At 43.5% G+C, this 14438-nt stretch overlaps 2 pseudogenes; one reads left to right on the forward strand and one right to left on the reverse strand.

Moving 5' to 3' along the window:
• The first annotated feature begins 207 nt into the window (after window positions 1-207).
• Window positions 208-5339, forward strand: LOC100983780 (small ribosomal subunit protein eS26-like; annotated as a pseudogene).
• Window positions 5340-12332: 6993 nt separating this feature from the next.
• Window positions 12333-14140, reverse strand: LOC100979376 (isocitrate dehydrogenase [NADP] cytoplasmic-like; annotated as a pseudogene).
• Window positions 14141-14438: the final 298 nt, after the last annotated feature.

Genomic DNA, 14438 nt, shown 5'->3' on the forward strand with positions numbered 1-14438 from the left:
CACGATTGTGTCTGCATCTCCCTGTTGCATTCCACCTAAGTATAGTAAGAACATTGCCCCATATTCAGCTTAAACTATGAGAGGGAATTTCAGGAGGGGTTTAATAGCAGTCAGTCTCTTTCCCCTGAGAACCTATTTTCAGAGGAATTATTTGTCCCTCACTCCCTATTAATAGTGCAATAACATCCTCCTGCTTCTGTTTTTTGACAGGATTCTAGGCTGGTGTGACCAGACTATGCTTTCAGCATCCACTCATTGAAATAGAATGCAAAAGGCCAGGCGCAGTGGTTCATGTCTAGGACTTTGGGAGGCTGAGGCAGGTGGATCACTTGAGGTCAGGAGTTCAAGACCAGCCTGGCCAACATGGTGAAACCTTGTCTTTACTAAAAATACAAAAATTAGCTGGGTGTGGTGGCGGGTGCCTGTAATCCCAGCTACACGGGAAGCTGAGGCAGGAGAATCGCTTGAACCCAGGAGGCAGTGGTTGCAGTGAGCTGAGATTGCGCCACTGCACTCCAGCCTGGGTGACAGAGTGAGACTCTGTATCACAAAAAAAAAAAAAAAAAAAAAAAAAGAACGCAAAAGATTTGGATTCTAAATTCTGCGGCTAATTAATAGCATGACCCTGGGTAAGTCGTTTCCTGTCTCTAGGCTGAGGTTTTCTCATCTATAAATGAAGGATTTGGACAAGGTCAATGATGGGCTGGTACATTTTTTAACAATCAGCTCTTAGTGAAGTGGGAGGGGAGAGAAGCCTGATTTGTAGTGTTTGTCAGTTTCTGTGGTGTAAATAATCCCGCTAAAGGCCCATTTCAAACTACCAATTTGAAGTAAACCGGCTTGAAAATATCCTGAAAATGAAGGCATTGGCTCTGGTGAGCCAGTTATTTAAATTCTGAAGTTCTATGACATTGTATATGTGAAATCCGTTTCAGCCCTAAAATGCCACAGTTCTATGATTGCAACACTGGGTGATTCTTTAAATTGCCAGGATACACCCCAAACCTAATTAACAGCATTCGCTTGCTGCCTCCCTGCACTGGCATCCTGATGAAAGCTGGCTTTGGTCCAGATTCGGAGCCAGACGCCGTGGAAGCAGAAGCTGTTCTGACGCTGTCGTGGCTGTGAGTTGGGGAACTCGGGCCTTGAAACTCACTCAATCAAGAGCTGCTCTTGCCTTCCCTTCTTTTGGTCAGGTGGGGATGATTCATTCCTGTGTTATTTCAGCCACTGTTTCCCAGGGTGCCTGGAAGCAGGGAAGGCCTGAGAGCTTGAAGCAGACAGAGGAAAAACAGGGAGAAGGAGGAGAAAGGGACCCGCCTTGGGTAGGGCCCCTGCTGAGTCGTGGGCAGGTGTGAGTCATTCCTCTCTGCTTCAGCAGCCACACCTTTTGTCAAGTTCTGAATGCCAGGTGGAGAATCTGCCTAGACCAAGCGCCCTTGATCAAGTCAGAACAGGTTTCCTGCAAGATCATTCCCATTAAAATTAATGGAATCAGAATAGGCTGATCTTTTCTGTAATGCGACGTGTTTCTTTTCAACATGTTTCCTAAATGCTTGGAGAGAACCCCTAAAAGTATAGAAGAGGGAGAAAAGAGGAAGAAGTGTGCTTTCACATCCCCAGGGCTCGGGACTAGAGAGAGAAGGTAGTTTTATATTATCCATTCCTGCCTTCCCAACCAACCACCTTACCAGCTTACCAAAGAACTGACCAGCAAGGACAGTGAAGAGTGTAATGAGCATGAATCCTCATGAGCTGCCATATTATGATCAAGATCTTTCCATTGAGTGTGTGTGTTGCTATTGAATTAAGAAGAAAAGATCTAGAAGGGAAAGACTTGGCATATAACTAATTTCAAAGTCTTAGGGACACACTTTACAGCCATAAGGATGGCAACTATTGAAAACAGAAACAACTCCTGTCTCTGGTCCGTGTCTTCAAGATGATGAAGAAAAGAAGGAACAATAGTTGTGCCAAAAAGAGCCGCGGCCACGTACAGCCTATTCGCTGCACAAACTGTGCCCTATGTGTGCCCAAGGACAAACCCATTAAGAAATTCGTCTCTCGAAACATAGTGGAGACCGCAGCAGTCAGGGACATTTCTGAAGCGAGCGTCTTCGATGTCTATGTGCTTCCTGAGCTGTATGTAAAGCTACGTTACTGTGTGAGTTGTACAATTCACAGCAAAGTAGTCAGGAATCGATCTCATGAAGCCCGCAAGGACCGAACACCCCCACCCCGTTTAGACCTGCGGGTGCTGCCCCACAACTGCCAGCAAAGTCCATGTAAAGAGCTGAGTCCTTAAAGACTGAAGACAAACTATTCTCTGGAAAAAAACTAAATGGAAATTGTACTTAAAAAAAAAAGAAAACAAACAAAATAATAATGGTGGGTGAGGGTGTGGAGAAATTAGAACCCTTGTGCATTGTTGGTGGAATGTAAAATGGTGTAGCCGGTGTGGAAAACAGTATGGGAGTCCCTCAAAAAAACTACACAGACGATTACCATATGATCCAGCAATCTCACCACTGGGGTTACATCCAGGAGAACTGAAAACAGAGTTCTTGGCTAGGCACAGTGGCTCACGCTTATAATCCCAGCACTTTGGGAGGCCGAGGCAGGCAGATCACTTGAGGTCATGAGTTCAAGACCAGCCTGGCCAACACGGTGAAACCCTGTCTCTACTAAAAAATACAAAAATTAGCTAGGCGGCCAGGCGAAGTGGCTCATGCCTGTAATCCCAGCACTTTGGGAGGCTGAGGTGAGTGAATCATTTGAGGTCAGGAGTTTGAGACTAGCCTGGCCAACATGGTGAAATCCCGTCTCTACTAAAAATACAAAATTAGCTGGATATGGTGGCACATGCCTGTAATCCCAGCTACTAGGGAGGCTGAGGCAGAAGAATTGCTTGAACCCGGGAGGCTGAGGTTGCGGTGAGCTGAGGTTGCGGCGTGCCATTGCACTCCAGCCTGGGCAACAAGAGTGAAACTCTGTCTCAAAAATAAATTAGCCAGCCGTGGTGGCACGTGCCTGTAATCCCAGCTACTCGGGAGGCTGAGGCAGGACAATCACTTGAACCCAGGCATGGGAGGTTGCAGTGAGCTGAGATCACGCCACTGCACTCCAGCCTGGGCAACAGAGCAAGACTCTGTCTTGAAAAACAAAAAAGAAAAGAAAAGAAAACAGGGTCTTGAAGGTATATTTGTACACCAGTGTTCATGGAAATATTATTTGTGATAGCCAAAAGGCAGAAGCAACTGAGTAACCCATGATGATGGATGAATGGACAAACACAATGTGGCCTGTCCATACAATGGAATATTTATTATTCAGCCTTAAATAGGAAGGAAATTCTGGCACATGCAGCAACAAGGATGAACCTCAAGGACATTACGCTTAGTAAAAATAAGCCAGACACAGAAAAACAAATACTGGATGATTCCATTTATTTGAGATACCTAGAGGAGTCAGATTCATAGAGAGAGAAAGTAGAATGTGGGTTACCAAAGGCTAGAGTGGGGGAGGGGAATGGAAGTTATTGTTTAACAGGTACAGAGCTTCAGTTTGGAAAGATGAAAACGTTCTGGAGATGGATGGTGGTGACGGCTGCACAACAGTGTGAATGTGCTTAATGTCAGTGAACTGTACACTTAAAAACAGTTAAGATTTCTGTGAATGTGTATTTTACCACAATTTGGAAAATATTCTACACATACACATAAGAACGACAATAACCAAAAACGTTGGAGACAAACTCCCTGGAAAAAAAAAACTCTCTTTTTTTTTTTTTTTTTTGAGACAATGTCTCACTCTGTCACCCAGGCTGTTGTGCACTGGCACGATCATGGCTCACTGTAGCCTCAACCTCCTGGGCTCAAGGGATCCTCCCACCTCAGCCTCCCAAGTAGCTACGAGTACAGGCACATGCCACCGCACCCAGCTAATTTAAAAAATTTTTTTAATAGAGACAGAGTTTCATTATGTTGCCCAGGCTGGTCTCCAACTCCTGGCCTCGAGCAATTCTCCTGCCTCAGCCTCCGAAAGTGCTGGAATTACAGGCACCAGCCACTGCGCTGGGCCTTCAATCTCTATTTTGTGTCTTTACAAGAAATACGAGCTCAGGCCGGGCTCGTGTGGTTATAGATAGATGTGATTATAGAAGTGGTGGCTCACATCTATAACCGCAGCACTTTGGAAGGCTAAGGCAGGTGGATTGCTTGAGGCCAGGAGTTCAAGACCAGCCTGGCCAACATGGTGAAAACCCCTCTCTACTAAAAATACAAAAATTAGTTGGGTGTGGTGGTACATGCCTGTGATCCGAGCTACTCGGGAGGCTGAGACACAAGAATTGTTTGAACCTGGGAAGCAGAGGTTGCAGTGAGCCAAGATCGTGCCATTGCACTCCAGCCTGAGCAATAGAGCGAGACTCTGTCTCACAAAAAAAAAAAAAAAAAAAGGAAAAAGAAAGAGAAAGAAAGAAACAAAGAAAAAAGAAAAAGAAAAAAAAGAAATATAAGCTCAGAAAAGTAACTTGATCAATATGAGTCTGTTTGGTTATCTGTAAAATGGAGATGATAATGACATGTACTTCTTAAACCTGCTGTAAGGTTAAAATGAGACAGTCAAGTAAAGCCCTTGGTACAGTTTTGGCACACAGTATGTGCCCAATAAGTGTTAGTGGCTGGGTGCGGTGGCTTACACCTATAATCCCAGTACTTTGGGAGGCTGAGGAGGGAGGATCGCTTGAGCCCAGGAGTTCAAAACCAGCCTGGCAAATACAGCAAGATCTCATCTCTTAAAAAAAAAAAAGTGTTAGCCATTACTATTATTGAATCATCGGACATCATGGTTGAAAGTCAACTAGAAGCTCTCCATGGGCAGTCTTATCTAATTTATCTTTTTAAACTGGATCCAAAAAATGGAAACAATTTTCTGCCACATATTCACATCCATCAATACATGCATCATTGAGACCTACATATAAGTGGAGCAAAAACAAGCTACTATCTCTAGTCAGCATTCTTAACCTGTCTTCGTTGCTTATTCTGTATATCAGAGTCCTGCCTTTGTCCTCAGACAAACTGCACTTGGAGCACAGGTGTTTTATGTTTATCAACACCATCAAAGATGAGACATTTGTTTTCTACGAGGAACTACCAGAATAATGTCAGCGGTGCTATGGCGTCCACATAAACTTAAGAGGAAGGCCCGCAGGAGCAAGCCAGCTCTGCAGATGAGGCAGTGGTGATGGTAGAGTATGCCTGCATCCCCCAGGGTCCCACCCTAGGATACATGGATCCTCCAAAGCCATTTCCGTGCTCGCGGCTGCAGCATCCAGCATGTCACCTTCAGGATATTTCCTGGGGAGTTCATCCAATGAGGGCACAAAAGGCAAGGACAGGGAGAAAAACAGAGAAACAATACTGGGAACACCTAATACGTGGCCTTGAAATCTTTGAAACAATAGTTAAGGATGCAATATGGCAAAATGTGAACGTGTGGGGTTGCAATGCCAGTGAATATTTCCAGAACAGTGGTTCTCAAACCGGGGTGATTTTGCCCCTCCCTCTCTACTCCCCAGGGGACATGAGGCAAGACATTTTTGGTTGTCACACTGAAATGAGGTGCTGCTATGTCTACTGGGTAGAGGCCAGGGATCCTGCAGAAAATCCTACAATCTACAGGACAGCCCTCCATAACAAAGAATTATCCCATCCAAAATGTCAATAGCACTCAGGTAGAGAAGTCCTGCTCTAGAACAACCAGAAGGGATGAAAGGAAATCATTTCCTCCTCAGTGAGGGAAGGATGGAAGAAAATAGCTATTACTATGGATGGTTACAGACGAGGCCCAAAGAAAAAGAATCTAAAGAAAAAGACTGCCCTGCCGGGCACGGTGGTTCACACCTGTAATCCCAGCACTTTGGGAGGCCAAGGTGTGTGGATCACCTGAGGTCAGGGGTTCGAGACCAGCCTGGCCAACATGGTGAAAACCTGTCTCTACTAAAAATACAAAAATCAGTCGGGTGTGGTGGCACATGCCTGTAATCTCAGCTACTTGGGAGGCTGAGGCAGGAGAATCACGTGAACTTGGGAGGCAGAGGTTGCAGTGAGCCAAGATCGCACTACTGCACTCCAGCCTGGGGAACAGAGCAAGGCTCCGTCTCAAAAAAAAAAAAAAAATAGCAATAATTTTTTAAAATGCCCTTTACCTTTTTAATTTTTCTTTTCTTTCTTTCTTTTTTTCTTTTTTTAGAGATAGGGTCTTGCTATTTTGCCCAGGGCTGGCCTTGAACTCCCAGGGCTGGCCTTGAACTCCTGAGCCCAAGGAATCCTTCCACCTCAGCCCCTCAAAGGGCTGGGATTACGCCCAGCCCAAGAATGCCCTTTGTATACTACTGGACATTTCTTAACTTTCTTACCCTTATATTCACACCCATACACCCACTACTGAGCAAAGGATACATTTATTTATCATCTTTTTGCAACAGAGATATCAACATTTAAAACTGGATTTGGTGAGGAGGGGAAAATTCCTTTATAAAAGTAAGACTTCTTCATTCAGACCTTCATCTGTGTTAGTCAGAACTTGTTTCCTATCTAGCTTAACATTCAGTAGGAATTTGTCCAAACATGAAATCATTTTAAACTTCACAGTGGGTTATACGTGTGGAAACACTTTTATGGACCACATATTAAAGTGGGGAAAAGATTTAGAAAAACTGCACTCAGTGGTCTGTCGAGAACTAAGAAAGAAGCAGCAGCTGCCCCAGGTTCTGGAATCCTAAACAGCATTGCTGTGTTCCTGGAGCACCGTCCCCCATAGAACAAGCGGCCCAATAGTGACCAGCATGTTCTATGACTGCCTGGGTTTGGGTCCAATCTTCAGGAAGACAAGCTGTGTGGCCTTAGGCCAGTTACTGAACCTCTTTGTGCTGCTGTTTTTTTCATCCAAAAAATAGAGATAACAATAGAATGTACCTCATAGCATTGTTGGGTAGATCAAGTGAGATAATACAGGTAAAACACTTAGCACCTGTCAAGGCATTGCAAGCCCTCTAGAAGTCTTAGCTGTTACAGTTTGGATGAGAAAGTGAAACATGGTATATTGATCAAGGTTAAAGAACTGGGTCTGTTTGCTTTTAAATATAATCAACTTTTGTATCTCTGTGGCCTAAAATAATCTGTAGTTTGTTTTAAAACTAGACAAAATAGAATTAATTTTCTTTTCCTCTACTCTGGAAATGACAAGCCAAAATTATACCGGTACCAAAGAATGCTTATACAATTAGAAAACAGCATTGGTGGAGAAAGAGCCCAAGAAAGATAATTTAGATAATTTACTGTGAAAGGAAGTTTAAGAATGGGTTTTGTGTTTGGGCAAATCCTAGGTGCTCAATAAATGTCTACTGAGAAATAAAACTGAGTGATATTTTTATGGAAGATGAGAAGTAATGCAATCTTAAGGGAAAGTTGCATGGGAAAAAAAGGGAAATCACTATAGAGATGATACACTGGGCTCACAAAATATTGTAGGAGTTTTGGAGAGTTCCCGTGAAGGCACTCACAGTGTTTCTCTTCCCTGGCAGCTCACTGGGGCACCTTTAAAAATCCTATTTTTGGCCAGGGTGTGGTGGCTCACACCTGTAATCTCAGTAGTTTGGGAGACTGAGGTGGGCGGATCGCTTGAGTCCAGGAGTTCAAGACCAGCCTGGGCGACCAAAAAATACAAAAACTAGCTGGGCTTGGTGGTGTGTATCTGTAGTCCCAGCTACTTGGGAGGATGAGGTGGGAGGATGAGGTGGGAAGATGGCCTGAGCCTGGGGAGGCTGAGGCTGCAGCGCCACTGCATGCCAGCCTGGGCAACGGAGCGAGACCCTGTCTCAGAAGAATCCTATTGCTCAGGGAGGATTGATTAAATCAGGATGGGCAGAAGAGGGCTGCAGCTCAGGCTCCAGAGTTTTTTATATGATTGCAATGCACAGCCAAGGTTGAGAGCCAAGGCTCTAGTCTAGACCAGTGGTTCTCAACCTTGAATGCCAAAGGAATTGCCTGGGATTTTATTAAAACTCAGATTCCAGTTCAGTCGGTGTGTATAAGGGAAGCGGGGAGCAGAAGGGAGCAGGAGGCAAAGATACCTTTTTCCTAAATAACTCCCAGAAGATGTCAGTTTTGCAGTTCTGCAGATCCCATTTGCAGCTGCAAGGCTCATATGCTTTGAAAATGGCTCTATATAAACAAATGTATGATGTCATTATAAAATGCTACTGTTGTTCTTTCAGAGGAAACTCATTTGTTCTACAAATGTTTAGTAGCCTACGTGCTTTTGGAGGGATACAAAGATGGATAAATAGATGGCTTCCCTCAAGTTATTTACAATTCAATTTATAATAGATGACATTTAAGTTAAGCAGAAAATAAAACTTCCTGATTGTAAGGCTTTCTGCTGGTGGTGAGATGGGATGGGTGTTCGAGGACACTAGGAGGGTGTTGATGGGTATTGGGGTTGAGGATATTAAGGGGAAGTTTTGCTTCAGGAAAGTAATGAAGGAAGAATATCTGTGTCACGCAACAGAAGATAAGTGGAAAATTCAGGAAAGAGGTAGAAGAAGTTCATAGCAAAAAGAGATTGAGCATCAGGGTTTGTTTTTGTTTTTTTGAGACAGGGTCTCACTCTGTTGCCCAGGCTGAGTGTAGTGGTGCAATCATAGCTCACTGCATACTTGACCTCCCAGGCTCAAGCAATCCTCCCATCTCAGCCTCCTGAGTAGCTGGGACTACAGGCATTCACCATCACACCCAGCTAATTTTTTTATTTTTTGTAGAGACAGGGTTTGGCTAATGCCGCCCGGGCTAGTCTTGAACTCCTGGATGCAAGCAATCCTCCCACCTTGGCCTCCCAAAATGCTGGGATTACAGGCATGAGCCACTGCACTGGACCATGAAAGTTTGAAAGAAGTCGTCTTATAGATGGTTATGAAGAGTTGGAAGTTTCTGAGGAAAGAGAGCCTTGTTGCTGAAGGTAAGAGGACATTGCTACTGGATTTGAGGTTGTACCTGGGAGGTCCTACTGGTCAATGATACTCACTGGGCTTCTCGGGTAAGCCAAGCACATAAGTTCAGCTAAATTTTCTCTAAGAGATTCATCCATATGCCATTTGCACCTGACTTCCAAACCAAATAGATTTATAGACATTGAGAGCAGCTTCGGTCAAGTGTTGGAACCTAGGGGTTTGTACCATGAATCTTTCTGAATAGTTTCTCCTCGTGTCTTCTCCGTGCATTTAACATTATCAGTCAACAGCATCAAGAGTGTTCAGATGCGTTCGTATGTGTCAGGCACCAAGTGGACAGACAAAAGTTAAACTGGAACCTCATCTTTATTGGTCACCTGGCTGATACCAACTTTGCTGATGCTGGCAAGCTCCACACCAGGCTTGCAAAATCTCCACCTGCTTATGAAAGCACTAATGGACCTTCTGAGTTTTCAAACTGTTGGGCAAACCTGCTCCTCCTTGTCTAAGTGCCAGCAGATTTACAAATGCCTCTGATAGTCATTCCCCAAGCTTGAGCACCTTAAATTTTTTTAACCCACCTCCTGCACACACACACACACACACAATTTTTAAAGAATAGTGTGTTTTTTTCTTATTAAAAGTAATATCTGTACTAGGCAGAACATTCAGAAAATAGAAAAGTATAAAGGAAAACATAAAAATCACCATAATCTCTCTATCCAAAGATAACTATGAGCCCTGTTCATATTTTGGTAAATTTCTTCCAAGTCATGTTTATTACAAATGTGGGATTATGCAGCAGAGACAATTTTGCTATTCTACTTTGTCGGTTAACATTCTTGTTAAATAAGTTAAAAGGGGAAATCATTTTTCTTTTCCTAGTCTGTTCATATCCGTGAAGGCAAATAGCTCTTCCATAGTGTAAATTCCTACTGGTGGGTCGTGGTCTTCATTATATACTGGAAACAGCATTTGGTAAGAGAATTATCCAGTGTTCCAGATGCCTTGTGCTGAGACTGCTGTTGGATTCAGTAAAGAATGGTTCTGTCTGAGGTAGGGATCAGTTAAGGTAGGTAGAATTTGCTGATTCTCACTATCACAATATTCTTGGGGATAAGGTGTCGTGCCAAACTCCTATTAATCTCAATAGGGAAGGTACCAGGTTCAAGAGGCCAAAGAAGAGACCAAGAGCCAGCAAATGAGACACAGGGTTTTATTAGGGAATTACATACAGGGGAGAGAGTCCAGCGGTGGCAGGCTGGACAACATAACCACATAGCCCAGTGGCAGTGGGTTGGGCAGGAAAACTGCAGCCACCTGCAAACAGCATGCAGTTTCCATAGCATTTCCACTTAACACCCTCCCCGTGACAACCTCCACCTGGCAACCTTCATTTAACCCAAAACTCAGGGCCTTGATGTACAGCCTGTGTTCCATGGAACATGCAAGGGGCTCAGATGTTTATCATAGATAAGGAACGAACTTCCAGGTTAGCTACTTGGGTTCCCCAGCTTGGAATACACATTTAGATGCATCTGCCATCCAGGGGCATTCTCAGAGTATGCTTAAAGAATTGCTACCAGGTGTGTTTACCCTACGTAAGACTATCCCAGGTTTAGGATAGCAGCCTCTACGACTTAAGAAGGCCACCTTTGTGTTCATAAAATCATCTGCATATTGTCATAATATTTGCTTAACTAACTATATAATCCACCCTCAGGACATTTTCATATTAAATGCTCATTATTTCTTAAACTTGCCCTTTTCTTCTCACCTGTCAATAGACATTGATTCTCGTGAGGCAATTCTTTCAACAAGCACTTATTGAACACTGACAGTGCTAGAGTTTTCAGAACGCTGATGATCAGGCCCTTCCCTGAGAGATGATTTTAGACTAAGGATGCATGGTTTGGGAAGCCTATGAGCAATGGTTCTCATATCTGCTATACATTAGCATCACCTGGAAAGCTTTTGCAAAGGCCAGGGCTCAGGATGCACCCAGACCAGGTGATTGACTGTTTCTGAGGATGGGACTTAGGCATGTAGCTTTCAAAGCTCCCCAAGTGATTTTAATGTGCAGCCAGGGTTGAGAACCAGTGCCAGAAAACAATGATTCTCATCAAATTGGCTGCATATGAGAATCAGCCAGGGAGATTTTTTTAATAAATAAAACTACCTGGGCCCCACCCCAGAACAAATGAGTCAGAATCTTTGGAAGAGGGATCTGGGCAACTGTATGTTTTCCAAAGCTCCTTCATATAATCTGATACATGGCAAGTACTGAGAATCATTGCTACAGGCAATCTAGTGAATGAGAAAATCTAGAGTTGAACCCATTTCTGGCTCTTTGGCTTTGCAAGCCACGCATAACTGTAGGATGAAGAGTCACCTCTGAGCGGCCATGTTGGGTAATGAACAGCAGGGCTGAGAACCTGAAGGCATGGGTCAAGTCTTGGCTTTGCCATATAACATTTGCTCTGCAATGTCACACAAATCACGTAACTTCTCTGGGTTGGTAGTCCTGTCCACCTGCCTAAAAATCCAGTGCTCTTTCTACCATACCTCTGTTTTTAGACTTTTTATCTACCTTAATTGATATTTTACTGTTTTGTTTTTGTTTTTGTTTGATGATCAGTACATAGACCTAATGATTCATTTCTATATAGTTCTTTTATTTTTTTTCCCAAACCTCCAGGTGGTATTAATCCCAGATTCCAAACTCTCCTGTGGCCTAAAAGCTATTTAGTCTATTGGAAACATTCAGCAAGCTCTTTACAAAAATGACTGCAGTGTCTTCAACACGTTTGAGTTGCACTCATAGTTTGCTCCAGTCATGTGCAAGTTTAACGTACAACTCTACATCACATAATGGGACATCTTTAACAACAAAACCTTCCCGTGCCCAAGGTCATGGACAGGAGAAGAAGGGAGTGAATTTCTACTTTATGCATATTTTAGGGAACAATACTGTGGCTATCACTTACCCTTTGAGCACTCTTGATTTTGGTGATTTATATTAGAACATGAGAAACAGTGACAGTGAATACAAATGAGTACTAACCGAATTCCTAGGCTGCTACCAGAAAATAAAATTTAAAGTCCCTTCCCATATTCACAAAGGTGGCAATAACAAAGGTGGCAATATAGACTTTTATATATATATTAAAGTCTATAAACTTACACAAAAGATAAACTCTAGCTTCTAAACAAACTACACAATCGATTTTGCCTTTATCCTTGAGTGTGACACAGAAAAATGAAAACCTGTAGACCTAGTTATCAAAAGGCACTTATCCTCCTCAGCCCAGGTATGAACTTAAAGTTTGGCCTGAGCCAGTTTGATCTTCAAGTTTTCTCCAAGTTTGTCCATGAACTCAAAAGTATTCAAGTAGTCAGAACATTGCGCACTGGGTAAACCTTTAATGCAAGCAGCCAAGTCCTTGGTCATGAAACCAGCCTCAATTGTCTCAATACAGACTTCTTCCAAAGCATTTGCAAAAAAGGCAAGCTCTTTATTGTTATCAGTCTTTGCTTGGAGGGCCAACCCTCTGGTCCAGGCAAAAATGGAAGCGATGGGATTGGTGGATATCTCCTGGCCTTTCTGGTACATGCAGTAGTGACGGGTTACAGTCCAGTGGGCAGCCTCTGCTTCTACTGTCTTGCCATGTGGACACACCAGCATGCTGGTCATCATGCCAAGAGAGCCATACCCTTGGGCCACAGAGTCTGACTGCATGTCACCATCATAGTTTTTACAGGCCCAGATGAAGCCTCCTTCTGATTTCATAGCTTGGGCCACCATGTCATCAGCGAGCCTATGCTCATACCAGATCTTTTGGGCTTCAAACTGGGACTTGTACTGCTTATCATATATCTCCTGAAAGATGTCTTTAAAACGTCCATCATATTTCTTCAGAATAGTGTTTTTGGTGCTCAGCTACAAAGGCCAATCCTTAGAGCCATTTGGAAGGAACTGTGTGCAAAATCTTCGATTGACTTATCTTGATTATACATCCCTATGGCAACACCACCACCTTCTTCCAAGTTATGTACCAGGTATATCACCTTTTGGGTTCTGTCACTTAGTGTGTAGGTTATCTCTACTTTTCCAGGCCCAGGAACAACAAAATCAGCTGCTCTGTATTGATCCCCATAAGCAATGCGACCTACGATGATGGATTTTACCCATCCACTCACAAGCCAGGGGATATTTTTGCAGATAATGGCTTCTCTGAGGACCGTGCCAACCAGAATATTTTGGATGGTGCCATTTGGTGATTTCCACATTTGTTTCAACTTGAACTCCTCAACCCTTTTCTCATCAGCAGTGATAGTGGCACACTTGACACCAACGTTATACTTCTTTATAGCTTCTGCAGCATCCTTGGTGACCTGGTCGTTGGTGGCATCACAGTTCTCTATGCCTAAATCATAGCTATGTAGATCCAGTTCCCCATAGGGAAAAATGAGTTTCTCTTTAATCAATTCCCAAGTGATTTGTGTCATTTCATCTCTTTGCATCTCTACCACAGAACCGCCATTGAATTTTTTAGACATTTTGAGTTTAATAAACCTTGAAAGTGAATCAATTTTTTTTTTTTCTGAGGCGGAGTTTTGCTCTTGTTGCCCAGGCTGGAGTGCAATGGCATGATCTCGGCTCACTGCAACCTCCATCTCCAGGGGTTCAAGTGATTCTCCTGCCTCAGCCTCCCTAGTAGCTGGGATTACAGGCATGCACCACCACGCCCGGCTAATTTTGTATTTTTAGTAGAGATGGAGTTTCACCATGTTGGTCAGGCTGGTCTCGAACTCCTGACCTCAGGTGATCTGCCCACCTCAGCCTCCCAAAGTGCGGGGATTACAGGCGTGAGCCACCGTGCCCCACCAACAGTGCATCAATTTCTTATCACCCCAATTCCTTCCAGTCTTGCAGACTTAACTGAACGTAGTTTATCTCCTGCCGGGATGATATGCTGATGGGGAGCTGGGGCGCTACAGCTGCTCACATGCTCAGACTCACACACACAGGCTGGCAATCCCAAATCGGACTCCCGCTGCCTTGGCTTCTGACACAGCCTCTGCAGAAACCCTGTATATAGTTCTTAACTGTGAGTACTGAAAATATAAAAAGCTATGCAACTGTAATTCTTTTCCAAACAGTTATTCTATTGACTTTTTAGCTTATGATTTGGAGACAAATTATTTTTTTTAGAAACAGGTTTTCAAATGCCATCCTCTTAAAACATTGAAAATTTGTTTGGTCTAAAATTTGACTAATTCACGATTTAATATAGATACTACATGCTCAAACCTGTCCAATCTTTCACAACACATTGATAAAATTATTAGGAAAAATTGGATTACCAGGAACGAAGGTGTCATGGAGGACACCCCGTTCCATCGGGGAACCCAGATCAAGGAG

The sequence above is a fragment of the Pan paniscus genome, chromosome 5, assembly GCF_029289425.2.
Source record: "Pan paniscus chromosome 5, NHGRI_mPanPan1-v2.0_pri, whole genome shotgun sequence".
Lineage (NCBI taxonomy): Eukaryota > Metazoa > Chordata > Mammalia > Primates > Hominidae > Pan > Pan paniscus.